The sequence below is a fragment of the Neolamprologus brichardi genome, chromosome 17 (genome assembly GCF_056152115.1).
Source record: "Neolamprologus brichardi isolate AB-2024 chromosome 17, ASM5615211v1, whole genome shotgun sequence".
NCBI lineage: Eukaryota > Metazoa > Chordata > Actinopteri > Cichliformes > Cichlidae > Neolamprologus > Neolamprologus brichardi.
The window spans coordinates 4,260,445-4,276,653 of NC_142120.1; the positions used below are offsets into that span (position 1 = coordinate 4,260,445).

At 40.5% G+C, this 16,209-nt stretch overlaps 1 protein-coding gene across 2 annotated transcripts in view; it reads left to right on the forward strand.

Moving 5' to 3' along the window:
* sox5 (SRY-box transcription factor 5) overlaps nt 1–16,209 on the forward strand; it is a 261,200-nt gene that overhangs the window by 61,799 nt on the left and 183,192 nt on the right. Inside the window, exon 2 of one of the 2 annotated variants that reach the window (XM_087830275.1) lies at nt 5,166–5,252. The exons of the other annotated variant lie outside the window; for it this stretch is intronic. The gene's annotated coding sequence lies outside the window, so the exon portion shown is untranslated. The remainder of the gene's footprint in view (nt 1–5,165; nt 5,253–16,209) is intronic. 2 annotated transcript variants of the gene reach the window in all.

The following is a 16,209-nucleotide window of genomic DNA, read 5'->3' on the forward strand; positions in this document are numbered from 1 at the left end:
CCAAGGACACATGGTCTAATGCTTTTATTTTTTAGCGCTGTGTCCACTTAATACTACACTATATAACTTTATAACACTTATTAATAAAAAGCATAGCATTATTGAGGCACTGCAAATTATCTAATCCCAACACACCTTAACACTGACTGACACTGCTCATGGTTGAGTTTCTGTGGTTCCTAAAGACTTCCACTCTGTAAAATTGACACTCAGAGTTGGTCAGGGAATATCTAGGAGGGAAGAAAGTTTAACAGCTCACTTGTTGGAATGATGGCGTCCTGTTACAGTGGCATGCTTGAATTCACAGAACTCTTTAGAACGACTCATTCTGTCACAAATGTTTGTCTTGGCAGACTGCATGCTTGATTTTATACACCATATACTGTGACAATGGGACTGAAAATACCTGAATTCAGAGATTAAACGGTGGGACTTCTATAGTGTATAACACGTATTTATACAAACTAATTAGACAAAAGAATTTAAGAACCAGACTGTTCTACCTCTTTAGCTGATTTCCTTCTTTTTATGTTCACTGATAATGATAGGTTAAACCAGTTCTTGCTGTCTACAAACAAAACGAACTGCGATTCACGGTTTAACCAGTGTTATAATAATTTTGGTGAAATAAACTCTCATTTGTGCCTTTTTTTCTGTCCTTTTTTCCTCCTGCATACCGATTTGCATATATGGGCCCCGTCTGTGGGTACATTGTGCAACATGAATCAAGTGCAAGAGTAAATAAAGTGTAACAACTTGCCGTTGCTAACAACTTTCCCCAAAGTGGGTTCTAAAAAGTGGGTTCTAAATAGATAAAACATTATGAAAAATGAGAGCTGTGAACATAAGAAGTCAGTTGTACACATCTATAAGGTTTTGCTAGCATGTCTTTTATGCTTGCAGCGCTAATGTTTTGACAAAGTTTATCCATGGGCAGGCTTCTCCTTGTACTCACTGTGTAAAATTTTCATTATGTGATACATCATCTCTCACCTGTCTCTCTTCCAGTCTGCACCGTACTCTTCCCACTCAGTATTTCACCTAACAGAAGTTTGTGCATCTCTACAAATGCATAGTTACATTAAGCTTTAATTTAAAATATAACCAAAAACACCTTTCAGAAAACAGAGCAGTAATGATGTGTGTGATGTTACAGTGTGGCATTTATTAGATTATATTAGATTTTATATTAAAATTGACTTAAAATAAAATAAGCTACATATAGTCTTGATTAGCAAACTGTTGGTAGTCACTGTGACCATTGTTGATCCTTGAGACCATGGATGTGGCTCAGAAAGATCCAGGCAGACAAACACCAGCCAAACTACTCGAAACTGCGTTTGTGGTACTTCCACCTATAAACCCAGTGACAAATTTAGCACTGGTACGTTACAGCAGCTTGTCCTTGTTCACAATGTAAGACCAGTGTTTTCACATACATCCACTTTGTGTTGAGTGTTTTGAAGAAAATATCATCAACAGAAATAGCCAGTTAAATGGTAGTCCAGATTGGAGAAAAACATTTAAGTGCTTTAAGGTGTCATTACACTCAAAACAAACTGACTGTCCAACTACATGTGAAGGTAAGTGTTTATAGATGTTCTAAACCAGTAGACCCGAACATAAAAAGCTTTGTTTTGCAGAAAAGAAGGACATGTGGCAATCATTTGAAAACATTCTTTGTGTATTTTATTGTTACTACTTATTGTGATTCTTTTATAAAGGTGGGTCTGATTGATAGGTAATTAGTTTTACAGAGTTGTTGTACAACTTCGTTGTTGTACAACTTCGTTGTTGTACAACTTCGTTGTTGTACAACTTCGTTGTTGTACTCTAAATATAAAATGGAAATATCAAGAAATCAGTAACCTACATCTGCATTTATAATGACTGACAAAAGAAAATTAAAAATGCAAAGAAGTGACAGGAGAGACACCCTTCAACTGTGTTATGAGTGTTGATGTTACATAGTTTTTCCTCCAGGGGGCGCTCTGCTGCCAAAAGGGAAATTGTAGATGCTTTTGGAACTCAGCTCGCTGATCCGAGTGAGTTGGGGAGAGTGTAAACGAATAACTAAACTAAATCCATCTTCAGCGTGTTATACTGTAGGGCTGGGTATCATCACTGATTTCTATAATTGATTCGATTCTGATTCACAAGGTCCCGATTTGATTCGATCTTCGATTCTATTTGAATTGGTGAAATTTTGCCTTCATCAGAGGTGTGAGCATCACAGCAGATGCCTTTGTGTCAAAGTAACTGAGGATAAAACACAGAAAAACATATTGGACATTTTCCTGCCTTGGCTTTTTATAGCAGATAGCCTTAAAAATATTCTGCAGTAGAACAAAAATGAAGAAAAAAAAACATGAATCAACATATGAACATTACCTGATGCTGCTGAAGTGAAGCAGAGCAAAGTTACAGAGGTTTTATTAGAGATGCAGCTATTTTGGCATAATTTTAAAAAGTTTAAATTTCTTTGGTATTGAACAGCAGAAATGAGGCTTTCTTGTCGGAAGTCATTTTGGAAAAAACCCAAAAAAACCAATGGCCGACAGTAGGGCTGCCACGATTAGTCGACTAGTCACGATTACGTTGACTATCAAAATAGTCGACGCGTCGTTTGAAGCTTTGTAAGATCCCAAAATACGCAGGAAAAAGTAGTAGGATTTAAGAGTGTAATAACGGACTGAAACAGAAGATGGCAGCACTGCATGTACAAGAATGCCAGCTGCCGTTAAACCCCGAAGAAGAAGTAGCTCTGTCACAGAATTCATAGCGCGGCCCAGCTCAGTTTCCAACAATGGCGGCAGCTAGTTAGTTTTAATATTACTCTTATTATTCTTTCTGGGTCACAAAATAAACGTTTAACATATTTTCAGGCGAGAATGTAGCTGTGTAAACCTCAAATATCTGCTCAGTTTATCAAGACACCACATGTTTTCAAGAGCGCTCTGACGTTTTCGGAGATGTCTGTTAGCCACTAGCTCGATAGCTAGCTGGGGGAAAGGCTAACTAAAGCCCGTGAGAACACCGGACTCCCGGCAAATCGTTTTCAAACCCACCGCCGTCTTTTGCTACTCAGGTTAAACATGATATATAAGTCACTTAGATAACTTAAAAATGTTATTGTTTGGAATTTTTTTAGTATTTTATTTGTTTCTGAGTAAATCGGTTTGGCTGAGATTAAAGTTATAGTTTTTACACAGCTGAATAAACGTCAAGCAGACAGCTGATTATCAGAAGTGTGAGATGCTCGAGAATTTACTCCGGTGTCTCGTTATATTTTAGATAGCAAGGAGTTTATTAAACTTCACCGAAACAATCTGCAAATTTCATTAAAATTTAATAGACTATCATCTTGTCTTTATTTTTAGTTAGCACATACCTTAAACACTTAAAGCTATAAGCTAATGATAGTTATATAAGTGCAGATGCTGCTGGTGCAATAAGTTGTACGTTTTATGTCCAATGGATGATGATCTGATTAGTCGACTAATCGCAAAAATAATCGGTGACTAGTCGACTATCAAAATAATCGTTTGTGGCAGCCCTAGCCGACAGCGTTCTGCACAACTGTAGACTGGTGCAAGATAAGCAAGCGAATAATGCAGAAAACAGAGATTTGAGATTGGGAAACTGTTCTTTAAGTACCCTTAGAGAGAGGGACAGAGATGTGCAAGAAGTGTGATTTTTTTTTTTTATTTATTTATTTATTTATTAATTTTTTTGTGTGGTGGAATCAAAACAGCAAATGGGATTAACAACAATATTTATTACATGTGACGTGTAGTTTTGATCTTCTTTTGCTGCTAGTTTAGTGAATTTTGGTTGGAGAGCGACAAAACCCCCAGCATCAGAATCTGTGAGATGTGTACGTGTACATGCTGTCGGGTGAGAAAGCCGACACCCCACAGATTCTGATGCGTCTGTTCCACGCTTTGTGTTTATGTCTTTGTGTGGAATCCGTTTATCTGCTCTCATTGGCTCTCATTGGCTGTTTTAGCTGTTTGGTGGTTGTTGAAATGAAAGCTTTAACCTGACATCCTGGCGTTTCTGGCAAAAAACATTTATATTTAAAAATCAATTCAGGATTTAATGAATCCACATCACGTTATTCAAGCTAAATTTGATTTTAATCAGAAACTCAATAATTGAAACCCACCCCTATTATAGTGGTCTGGTTCTAATAAATGGCTTAATGTAAACTTAATCCTATCAAATGCAACCACCATTCCAAGTTGCAACGTTAAATTCCTCTACAAATGTCAACAACAAGTCAACAGTATACAATTTTACTGTAGTCTTTTTGGTATTGCTTGAAGACGTTTCACCTCTCATCCGAGAAGCTTCTTCAGTTCTAAGGTCAAAAGGCGGAGAGTCCCAGATTTAAACCCAGTGGGAGTATCCTCCCAAAGAGGAACAAAAGGACCCCCTGATGATCCTCTAATTACCTGAGCCAAGGTGTGAAAATGGGTGTGGGTCCCAATCAGCCAGGGTTTTGGGTGAGCTCATTGTGAAACCTGGCCCCACCTTATCATGTGATTTCCTGAGGTCAGATGGCCCAGGATGTGAGTGGGCGTTAAGGCGTCTGGGGAGGGAACTTAAAATTGGATTATAGATGGCAGATAGTTGGTGTTGTAAACCACCGCCTCTGTTCAAAGATGTCCTCTTTGTCCTCTGTCCAAAATGTGAACATTGGCATCCTCGAAAGAGTGACCTTTGTCCTTAAGATGCAGATGGACAGCTGAGTATTGTCCTGTGGAGGTGGCTCTTCTATGTTGTGCCATACGCTTGTGAAGTGGCTGTTTGGTCTCTCCGATGTAGAGGTCTGGGCATTCCTCGCTGCACTGTACAGCGTACACCACATTGTTAAGTTTGTGTTTTGGCGTTTTGTCTTTCGGGTGAACCAGTTTTTGTCTGAGCGTGTTGCTGGGTCTGAAATGCACCGGGATGTCATGCTTGGAGAGAAAACTCCTGAGTATATCTGATACACCGGCTACATAGGGGATGACAATGTTGCGTCTGTCTTTCTTATCCTGCCTCGCTGGTGTCTGATCTTCTTTTCTGTGCCTCTTTGCTGACTTTATAAACGCCCAATTAGGATAACCGCATGTTTTGAGTGCTTCCTTTACATGTGTGTTCCTTCTTTTTTCCTTCAGGCTCCTTCAGGTCCAGACGCTTTTCTTTGCAAGCCCCTTTGACTACGAAGACCTGGATGACTGAGAACCTTCACAGACATCTTTTTGGTATTCATAAAACTCAGTAGCTTTAAGAGAGGGTACACTGATTTTATTTTTTAAACCTATTGAAAGTGTAGCTCCCAAGTTTAACAGGACGTTCATCTAGCTTTCATTATGTCAAAATAGCTAATAGCTAAATAATGGCCCTTTTTTCTTTTTTTCTTCTTTTTTTTTTACCCATCTCAGTTTTATTTAAATGTCATTATTGACAAGTAATAAACACTGGCAACATGAATTCGTTGCACAATATAACGAGGTTGTATAAAGTCTGGAAAATGATTTCAAGAATTCCAGTCTTGTTTTATGTGTAAGGAGATCCTCCTGGTTAAACACTAAGTCATCTCATGGCTCTTTGATGACTAAATCGAGGTCCAGTAGGAGGCGTACTCGGAGCAAGCATCTCAGTCCTGGCCTCCACCTTCCTACCTCCCACCCACCCTCTGGAAGTCTCTCTCTCCACTTCCCTCGCTTCTTCCTCACAGTGTATCAAGTGCATCATCCTCTCACACCTCGCTTTGCCCTCGAGAACAGTGCCCTGCTCTCACAAACCACACACGGCACAGAGACACACAAACACTCAAACACATGCACAGCGTCGCCTCGTAAGTGAGATAAGAAACTTGCAACACCAAAGGGTCCGGCTTCTGTCACCCTGCTACCTCGCCTGGACCACATGGCTTTGGGTGCAGAGAGGAATGAGAGAATGGAAGAGGAGGAGTGGGAACAAGAGTAGGAGGGGAGAAAAGGAACGCTCAGGAGCAAAAAGAAAGAAAAAAGGAAATGTGATAAAGTTGCAGAAGATGAAGAGATGAAAGAGGAAGAGAGACAGATGGGGCCAGAGAGGGGGAGAGAAAAAGGCTGAGGGACACAGAGAGATTAAAAAAAAAGGGGGGGGGGGGAGCAGTTAGCGAACGGCAGCAGTGCCAGCAGAGAGGGACTGTTGTTTTCAGTGCATGTTGTTGGTTGGCCTGCCACCAGTTAGCATGAGGCAGATGCAACCGGGAGCGCTCAGTAATTATTGCGGTGAACCTCCCTCAGAGCACATGTGCTTTCCGCTTGCTAATCTTCACAAAGATTCAACGTAGCCAGTCTGGATTTCAACATTTCACCCCTGTTAAAACAGACAAAAAAAAAAAGAAGAACGGCACCGCGTGAGTGTATCAAATTTCTGCTCGTGCCCGGGCTCTGTGTGTTTTCTCAGAGCAAAGAAACACATTTTAGATGACAACTTCTGTTTTTTTTTTTTTCTCCTCCCATTTGTTTTTACCGTCAACATTGGACTTTTCAGTCCGACTGGTGCGTTAACCACTGCCTCTTATCGTGCGGAGTTCAGCAGCTCCTGTTCGCCTTTTCAACAGGTGTTTGTGGATCCCACTGTAGGAGAGCTGCCTCCTGCAAACTCCAGATAAGCTTCCATACTCATGACTCACCGATAGAATCTGCATATACCTGCAATCATATGCTCCAGCCAAGTGACAGAAGTTTTCCCTTGCCGACTGGGAGAGATAAGTTATCTCCATCAACTGTGCCTCCCTGCACTTTGAACATATTATTCAGATACACTTGGACTCACTTTACATAGACTGCAGTCTGCATTCATGCTGGTCAGACTACTCTTAATGTGCTTAAGTACCCCAACAGTGAATTTAAGATTGAACTGAACTTTATATAATTCTTGTTATGGCCTTGTCAGATTAACTGGTACAAATGTAATGTACTAATGTTGCCTCTTACAACAGATTATCATATGAATGACATGCTCTGAAGTCTTTACAATTTGTGCATTGAAGTGTATTGGAAACAGGCACATGACCACATGTAAGTGTGACAAAATCAGAAAAGCTGAGGGGCATTTTTAGATGGTTGGAATGCAATTTCTCACAATCAAGGCTGCTGCTGGACATGTTTTACAGCATGCTGTTTTATTTAGTTTTCTTCTTCTCTGCAAAAAACATGCACACACCAAACAAATAACCAGCAGTGACACTTCAGAAAACAGTGCAAGCGGTACAGCAGCAGAGTGAACTGATGTGTCATCAGGAAGTATGAGATCTGCCCCCAACATTTCTTTTTCACCCCAGCGACTGGATACGGAACTCATTAAACTATAAGGCTTTTTATTAGTTTGTTGTATTTTTAATAAGTCTTTGTAATGAACACCTGCTGATCCAAACCGGATCACTGTATTTTCACAAGTTTCACTTCAGTCCTTTTACCTGTGCAGAGGAAAAGAGCAGCCTCGCAATAACCACCTTATTAGTAGGGTCTCTGGCAAGGTGCCCATGGGTACAAAAGCTTGCCAAGGTCAAACGATAGTACAAACAAAGCGAAACAGTAAACTTGAGATACCTGAGCATATTAATAAAACCTAAGAGGAAAAATCTTTTTAAAAAAGGGGTGAAATCAGGAGACGATTCCTGAGCATCACCTGTTTATTAACCCCAAAATACCCCTGCACTCTTGGTGACTTCTTCTCGGTTAACAGTCTAACTGACAGCATTTATCACAATCAAAATCAAAACATTAAAGTCAATGATGATTTCGGAGATAAATGTAATTTCAATCAGGCCCATTTCCATTATAAATAGCCTGAGAAATAGTTCCATTATAGTGTCAGTAGTAAGATGTATTATTAGATTCACACAGATTCTAATTTAATCGTAATCCTTTCTGCATTTCTTTTCCCTAAAGCATGAAGCAGATAGTAAAACACTCACATAGATGCAACACTTAAAAATTATTTGTAGAGAGAATCACTTATTCTCTAATAACATTTCGGTCACAACAAATTTCTTCACGCTGCTTCTATCATAGTTGAAATAAATTTGAAAAAAGTCAAGTGATGTAAAACACGAACGTGATAAATTACAGTAAGAAGAACCTCACATTAGGTCTGAATTCTCATTTATGATCAAAATGATCATGTGTGAAGAAACGGTGTGGAGAAAATGAATTAACAGGGAAAGATCTATACACATTTATACAAGTTTTACTCTTTAACACAGTGTAATTTCACTGAATGCTTGTAACTACAAACTAGAATTTGCATGCAGTGAGTAACTTTCTTCTTAAAAATTACTGGTATATGTCGAATAAAATCTTACAAAGCTGCACATGTTTTTTCTGGTGCTCAGTCAGAGTGAATAACTTTATATAAAGAGGCTTTTGATTTTGGGAAGTAACACTGACTGTAGCTCAGTTTCTAGGCAAATCTGATGGGTCATGATAACAAGCAGAACTAGTGTGCGCTCGCTTTAGCAAACGCACGTAGAGTCCTACTAATAGAAAAGCTGTGAAGACGTACTGAAGCAGTTCCGCTATCTTCTCTTGTCACCCCCTCCCTCCTTCCTCACCCCTCCTGTTTTCCTCCCCGGTGCGCTCTCTGGAGCCTGACCTCCTGTAAGTACCATGTAATCTCTGCTGTTGGACTAATACTGTAGTCTTTCCTACGCAGGTCACCAGTGGCTTTTCCATCTTGAACACGTCTGCTGTGATCGCTGGTGTCCCTTCCAATCCCCCCCTCCTCTTCCCATCCTGCACACACACACATATATTCGCACACATCCTTAGCTCAACACGGGTGGTTACGGTTGAGCACAGCAAGCCTTGTTGTACTTGAAAACAAATCACTGCAGTGTAGCTTAATAATGTAAGGAGTCTTTTAAGCCACGCAGACAAGTTGATCTGCTCCGGTACAAATATGGGAACTTATTTCATTACACACATTCACCCCATTTCAAAGTGTTGTTTTTGTTGTGTTATCAGGGCAGTCATTTCTAAATAGGTCAGTCAGAGATGAGGTTTTGCAGTTACATCTGTCTGAATTGAAGCACAAAGCGACAGAGCAGGCATGCAAATTTTACTGTCTCAAATGCTTCTTTCATCACACCAGTCAGGCGTTTTTCTCACATTTTTTTTCTAAAAGACCGTTAAATAAGAACTTTGTATTTAGAAGTCGCATTCGTTTTGATGCTAAAGAAAAAATATCGCTAAATCTGTCATTTTCAACTAGGACGACTGCCTTGAAATAATTTGATAGACGTGTGTATTCATTTCAGTGTGTTTAATGCTCTTCTTTACATCTACTCAAAATCACAAAGCCCTCGTGAAAGCAGTGGATTTGCAAGAACAAAACCAGGTGCTCTCATGGATTACTGCCACATATGACCCAACACTAGTAATTTAATGCAGATTTATACACTGTTCTTAATATTTTCCAAACCTTTTCATTCCACCTTGCTTTATCTGCTTTCTTTCTTCTTTTTCCTACCTAAATATCTGCCACTGCATTAGTTTTGGTCATGGCTGCACACTCATTTACTTGTGCTTTAAAGGCTGAAAAGAATTCTGGGCGACAATGCTGCAGATCAGGGGGTCATTGCTGGCTGCGTTTCATCGCATAAAGAGCTTGTGTAAGAGATAAAGTATTGTCTGTTGTACCGCTTATGGCAGAGGTCAATCTCAATCAGCCTCCTTTGTCAGGGGTCTCAGCACTGACATCCAAAGCATCGGTTTTCTTTTTTCTTCTTGGCCATAGAACTCATAACATCTGAATTCCATTTATATTTCATAATGGACAACCTCCCCACAAGCGCAGCGATCTGCTACCTGAACAATGCCAGTTTGGCCATTGTGAAACTGAGATGGCTTTCACCGTACTACCCTACCAGTAATTGAGTTCCTTTGCCAGTCATGTGTGGGGTCAGTTTAACTGCAGATGTGTGCCGGATGGTGAAGGGGGAAACAGGACTATTGAAATCCAGAAAGCCGCCTCCATTGTGGAGGCTGTTTGGGAGAGGCTGTGACAACGGTGTGCAAGGCCTGTGGGGTTTATAATAGACTAGCAATACAGTCATTATCTGTCCAAGGACTCTAGAACGAAGCTTTTAGAGCAGATGCTCCCCTAACTCAAGGTTTGTACACACAGGAAGTCAGAAAGAAAAAAGACACAGAGCTGCCTGAAGCGTAAAGGTCTATCTGGAAATATTCTGCCATGTGGGCATATCACATTCTTCTCTTCATGGCCGTTTTTCTTCATCCATCCATTTTTTTTCTCTAATCATGATTTCCTCTCATCGCTCTGCTCACTTTGCACGGCCTGCTTCTTTTTCCTTTGCCGACTTGTTCGGTAATGATCCTCGCTCTCTGTGATGGCTGGAATCCTTTTGTGCCGTCTGACACGTTTTATGTTTGAAAGGGAACAGAGGGCGTTTTTACAATGGCCTTTTATGCCCTGTGAGAAATATATGAGTCTTTTGGCGCAGCTAATGAAGCTGCTTTCATGTCCCCCACCAGTAGAAGTGTATAGAGATGGATTGTCTAGGGCCCACATAAGCCCCAGTGTAGCCTGCAGCACATTGTAAAGGCCCCCAGTTGCTCAGTATTGATCTAACGGTGGAGTGGTGAATGAAAGAAGAAAAGGAAATAAGAGAAAAGAAAAGAACAATCTCCAGTTTAACTGTTCACTAGTTCTCTGCTCGTACGCTGTTGCTGGGACAGGAGAGCAAGTGAGGTGAGTCTGTGTTGACAGGCTAAGCTCCGCCTCCGCCACTCTTGCCGCTTCACCAACACGACCATCATCATTATCAAGGTGACCATTACTCCCCCTTGTTTCAAAGACAGTCATTATGGCTCGTAAGAACAGAGCCAGGGCCAGGAAGAAAGATAAGCACAGACAGAAAATAAGGAGGGGCGGACAGATGAGAAAAGAGAGGAGAGGAAGATGAGGAGGAGGAAGGGGTGTGATGAAGAATTATGATGAGGAAAAAAGTGTGATTGGAGAAGTGAGAGAGGTGGGGAGAGAGTACGTGTGGGAATAAATGAAATAATTATGAAAGCACTTCACCAAGGGCATATTGTACTGTGTGGAAAGTAGCTTCAAGTACACACACACACACACACACACACGCTGTAAAGATTCACTCATGTCAGCCATTGTCAGCTCTTGTCAGCTCTTTGGTTAGGCCAGTGTTAGCTTGTAAGGGTCTCGCTGCACTGCCGGGGGTCATGGGATATGAAGTCTCATCGTGGATTTAATTGTCTCTTCATAATCAGATTAATTAGCAGACGTATGCTTGTCAGTGGCAGTCTCATACCCGTGTAGTCAAAGACACACACACACCAACCACAACACCCTCCCCTCCAACCTTCACCATATCTTCCTTGTTGTTTCTCAGTACCCTCAGCTGCCCTGTGCTCAACAAGTGTAAAAGAAATGTGCGTCAAGATGTGATTGAGTGTTTGTGTTGGTATTGAAATAGCCTTGTCTACACACCCGGTCTCTGCATATCTCTTGGAGTATGTGTCTTTTTTTTTTTTTAAATCAGTCGTGTATGCTGCGTTGGAAAGCTGGGGACAGACATCTTCATCAACAGCAGGGAACAGGATTATTCTGAGCGTTTAACATCTGAGGCCGCAGAACAAGGCGTGTGTGTAATATGAGGGCTGTGAGTTCAATGGTAAAACAAGAAAAGGGTTTTTTTCCACCCCCCTTTCTTTCTTCAAGAGTACAAGAGGGAGCGGGGTAAATAATTCATTTCCTTTGGCTCAGGGCACGTCCTATTGTCACCGACTAACAAGCACAAGGACAGGCGGCCGGCGGGCCTCTTATTGCTTGTGAACGGCAGAGAGAGGAAAAGAGGCAGAGAGAGACGGAGCGAGAGGAAGAGGGGAGGCATGGTAATGCGCTCTTTGATCCTCCCTCGTTAGCCCTTGGTGAGCTTCCTATGCTCACCGCCGCCCAGAGAGATGGTCAGATCATGCCCCTGGCTCTCCATGGTGTGTGTGTGTGTGTCTTTGTGAGTGTGCCCTAGAAAAAGGACAGTAAAGACACTTCCTCTCTGTAATATAGCCCAGGTGGAGGCGCTTGCTCTCAGACAGCCAAGAATTAAAGCACGCATACAAGACTGAGAGAGGTCTTAGCAAGAATAAAAGTGCAAAGTCACATATGGCTAAAGTATGTGAACGTGCACACTCATTGTTAGTGCTGGGTGATTGCTACTTTTGGCTGCTCTCTTATCAAGAAGGGTCATGGGCACAGAATCATATATATTTTGGCATTTTCCACAAAGTTGGCTACAACGTGTCTGATCCTTAAAGAGTGAGCCTTCTCCATCCGTGTTCCTGCAGTGCTACCGTCGTTCATTGGAAAAGCCTCTTAGAAATGGTGCTCTGAACGAATTTGTAGCAATTGTAGCAACAATGTAGCAACATAGTAGTGGTATCGTTTTGTATCCTCTAGTGTAGTATGAGTACTCCTCAACTCTTTCCATCTTTTTGCTTTTTTGCAGTTCTCTGCTTTCCTGCATACTTTAATGCAACTAGACTCCTAATAAAGCTCTTCTTATTTACATATTTTTCTATTATCATTTCTGTTAAAACTACATTATTATCCTGTGCTGGTAAGTGCTGTTAATATCCTTATTTCATTACCAAGCTGTGATCTGACAAAATCGCTACACATATACGATTTTTTCATCTATATTTAGATGTAAAATGAAAACTCTGAAAGTTAATTCACATGCACAGCTCGTTCATGTCTATGTAAGCTACCATGCAATTGAGAGAATATGCTGCAGCCGCTATGCTGCGCCTGTGTGTGGTGGTAAAGCAAGACTTGGCACTTGCTGCGCAGTGTTATTGGGACCGTAGGGAAAGCAGCTCAATTTCGTATGAAAACATCAAATTATTGTTTTAGTTTGGGTGAGAGAAAATGAATGAATATGCTAATTAAACACAATATTATCTATTATCAATATTAATCCTATGTTAGTCCACCTTTGCGCTTTGTCTTGATCTGAAATGCCTTTTGAATGTGATTTTGTCCTGTTGTATTACTGTAGTTATGAAAAAGAGGCAGTTAAGTTAAAAATTGACTCAAGGAGACAAACAATTGTTTCGTCCATGGCTGTAACTTCATCATCAAGTAATCGAAAAACTATAATGAACTGTATTTTCAGATGTATACATCATTTTCTTCTGAATGATTTGAGAGCGCTTTATTTTTAGGTCATAGTGTGGACATGTAGGAATCAGTTGTCCTTTCTGTCTAGTTATATTGTACTGTACTGTGAAAATCCTATTCATCTTTCACTGTAGATATTTTACACTTCTATAACTGTCATTATAAGCATTGTGCTTTGTCTTTCCCCCTTGTTCTTTCTGTGCCATTGTTTGGGGGAGTAGGGAAGCAGGAGGAGGTCCAGGCCTGCGAGGGGACAAGGTCCAGGCTAATGGCAGGAAGTCTTTAAAGTTTGTAGCCACAGCATTTCATCTAAGCGCTGAGGGGGCCCCCTGGCCACAGACCCCCGCTTTGATCCTCTCTCTTTTTCCCAGTCTGCCTCTCTGTTGCTGTCTCTCACTATATCACAAGGGCAGGGCTGTAGGTTAATTAACAGATCTCTTACTGCATCCAGTTAAGGGATGTACAGTACAGGCACAGATCCATGCACGTCCAAACACAAGTAAACACAAGCGAGAACGTTTTTGGTAGCGTGAACATTAATGTGGACCCAGACACACGGTAACGCAGCTAACAAGCGAGCAGACGAAAAAAAGACCGTGTGTACACACAGTGTCTCACAGACGCAAACACACATCGTTCCCCCTCTGTGACTCACTCTAACCAATTTCACTTATCTTTATCTTATTCTGGCACAAATCATCTCCTTGGCAATTTAGTCAATGTGATACCAATCTGCTCAATTAGATGTGTGCTGCAGGTGGATTTTATTTGATTTCATGTCATGCCGTTGTCAGGTTAAGTGAAATTTAGTTTCATTCTGTTAAAATGTCTGTTCTGTTCAAGAACGTGTGCGAGAGCAACATTTTTGACTTTGTGAGATAATAATTTTGGCAGCGATTTCTGTTACAGCTCGGTAATAATATGGTAATAGTGGGGTAATAAGAAAGAAACACTGCTAATATAAAACTGGAAGATTATCAGTTACCAAAGCAATGTCAAGATCTTCTATATTTACTAATTGGGTAATAACGGCAGAAAATAAGTATTGATACAAATGTATACTTATGAGGCAAGACTAAACAATAATAGTATAGTAATATATAGATAATAATACGACCTGCTAGCAATAGAATAGTATTGTAGTTGTAACATCATAGTAACAGATAATTTAATTCCATGCTAATAACCAAAACCTGTGTGGTGGGTTCTTTGCAATAACCAGAAACATTATTTTAACACTGTTTTTAAGAGATTTTAAGATTTAGACCATCATTTTGCTTGTACAGCATGTTAGAGTCATCATTCTAACATTTATATTTAGCAAACACATACTTTTTCTTTAGTTTCCTAGGATTTCAGGTAATCATCATCAATCGAAACATTCAATATTGCATTTTGCACCGTCCGGCAATATTTCTGCCCGTGTTACGGCAAAATGCCCGTGTAACAAAATCCGCTGGCTCTGATTAGCTGAGCCCAGAATTCCTACAATGCCCACAATGCCTTCCGAATCATGTGACAACCCCCTTGGCTTTCGTACTTGCGCTTTGCTGTTCCACTTGAATGACGTATTGTTGTTGCAGTTAGCCTATCAAATAAAGGACTTTAGGTTTATTTTATTTCAAGAGCTACATACATATAACCAAATTCATCAGAACTGAACTGGACCAATAAAGTCAATGCATGAAAACTTTTTTTTAAACAAACAAAAAAACTTTTTTGAAGTGTAAAGAAGTTCAAGTATGTTCTGAAAGTGCTCGCATTTAATGCACCATTCATTCAAAAAACAGACAATGAATAGACTGAGATGTCTTAAGAAAATTATGTACGATTTTACCATTATAACAGTTTTTAACCTTTAGCCAGCCTGCTGTCTTTACAAAGAAATGATTGACTGTTGTAAATCAAAGAAACACGTGGGCATGACTACTTGACTTGACAACCTTACCCTGGCAGGTCATGGACACTGTCTTTTGTCAGCAAAAGAAGAAGATGAAAGGTAAGAAGAAAACTCATGATGATTGAGACCTCTGGCTTGGATGAAATTAACAGTTCAGACAACACAATGCTTCCTGAAGCAGAATAGTCCAAGGATTATTCTCTCGGTCTCTGCAGTTGTCACACTTTGCGGCAGCTTCAGTTTATTTGACATCCTCACATAATGCTCAAGGAACTAAAGTCATGCTAACACCACTCTTATCACCTACATTAATGTTTTCTTTTCTGCCATCTTACAATAGTACATGAAAGAACATGTTAAATGAATCAATACACATTGAAATCTTCACTTCACTAAACCCTGCTGCTGTGTTTTTGCTGCTGACAGCAGTTAGTTGCTGTCCATTTCTCTTGATCTGCCCACATAAGTTCAACAAACCAGATCAACAGTTAATGTTTGAGCCCTTTTTCCATTAATGTTGTTTTTATATGTCAGTCATCTAACTGAACTCATGGACCACATGGCGTCAAGTAAGGTAACTGGGTCAGAGTGAAGAGTCCAGAGTTGTACAGACGCTGTCTCTATCCTTAAACTACCCAGTGAGCAAAATGTCAGCGGGTCGATGGATCGATGAGTGGTCGATGTGACTTCACATGTCTGGCTTGTTCTGTTCACATATCAAAGGGAGTTTTGGTCAAGAACAATGAGATGCTTGAAAGTAAACATTTAATACAGTGTCAAGCATCAATTACAGTAGCTCCATGTGGATTGTATTAGATTTTGACGCTGTTATAAATTACACAAACACAGAGTGGTGAGCAAGAGTTGGAGTGGGTGGGAGGGCAGATTTTCTAAAAGTTACACCAAATTGTGATGCAATTAAACAGCCATCAGTAGCCATTTGTATCAGTATTCTTCAGCTAACAACTCTTTAATATCTCATTCAATAAAAGCCAGCTCTCTCAGCCAGCCAGAGAGCTACATTTGATCTAAGAGAGGGCACGGTAGCTGACCCTGTCGCCTCTCCTCTCCCCTCTCCTAATGTGTGTGTGTGTGCTCGT